The 997-nt window shown below is 55.1% G+C and overlaps 1 protein-coding gene across 1 annotated transcript in view; it reads left to right on the forward strand.

Annotated features, from left to right (window-relative positions):
* PPP1R12B (protein phosphatase 1, regulatory subunit 12B) overlaps positions 1 to 997 on the forward strand; it is a 119,716-nt gene that overhangs the window by 5,520 nt on the left and 113,199 nt on the right. The gene's annotated exons all lie outside the window — the stretch shown is intronic.

Consider the following 997-nt stretch of genomic DNA (forward strand, 5'->3'; position numbering starts at 1 on the left):
GCCAGCTCCCGAGTGTGCAGACGGCGTGGGCGTGGCGTTCCGTGGCCCTTGTCCCTCTGAGCACTGGCCAGTCCTCTCTCTGACTTTGCGCCTTTCCTCTTGAGCAGAGCTGAACGTGGTGCTGGTGGGACATTTGTTGCAGCCTCTGAAGTGATCTTTAACCATCCTGATTATGAAATTTTCTGGTAGTTTGTTACAGTGAGGAAGCTAATTAATTAGATGAAAAAACTCTGAAAATACTTACTTTATATTTTCAGAAGAATCCACTTCAGAGAACCGGTCAGGATCTCTGACTGGAGGTCTTTGGGTTCTTTTAATTTAAAAAGTTGCAAGTAACCCTGGGCCTGCATGGCAGGGAGGACAGGCCTTGGGGCGTCTGCCAGAAGTGCCTCAGAGCCGTGTGGGCCCGAGGCTCGGGGACGTGCCTTCCTGCCGGGAGCCCCGCACCCACAGTCTGCGGTCCCCCTGGGGGTCTCTCTGCTGTGACCTTCCTGATGGGATTCCTGCTGGCCGGACGGGCCTGCGTTCACACCACCCAAGGCCGCCTTTGCTCCAGCAGCAGAGCTGAGGCGCTGAGACAGGCCGAGTGCCTGCAGAGCTGAGAATACTAACACTTAATAACTTGTCCGTAATGTTCTGAAGGGAAATAGAATCCCTCGGAAGTGTCTCTGTGCTGACTGCTCCTCAACTCTAGGCCACAGAGCTTCACTCAGCATGTTTCTGTACTCAGGGAAATGAACTTCAGAGGGAGTTAATTTATCAAAGTACATGATGCCTGAGACTAAGGTTGTTGCCCCGTCTTAGGTGTAGCAAGGGGAGAGGAGGGGCAGACGGGCCTGGGGGCGACCGCTCTGTGGCCCCGAGTGACCGCCCGGCCTCCGCGTGTTTATCCCCTCCTGTGTTCAGTGGGGGTAGTGACAGCTGCCCGCAGAGGACTGTGGGGAAGCAAAGGTTAGCGTGTGGAAAGGCTGTGACTGTACTGCTGCAGGGGCTACAG

This window comes from Bison bison, unplaced genomic scaffold (assembly GCF_000754665.1).
Source record: "Bison bison bison isolate TAMUID 2011002044 unplaced genomic scaffold, Bison_UMD1.0 scf7180017864524, whole genome shotgun sequence".
Lineage (NCBI taxonomy): Eukaryota > Metazoa > Chordata > Mammalia > Artiodactyla > Bovidae > Bison > Bison bison.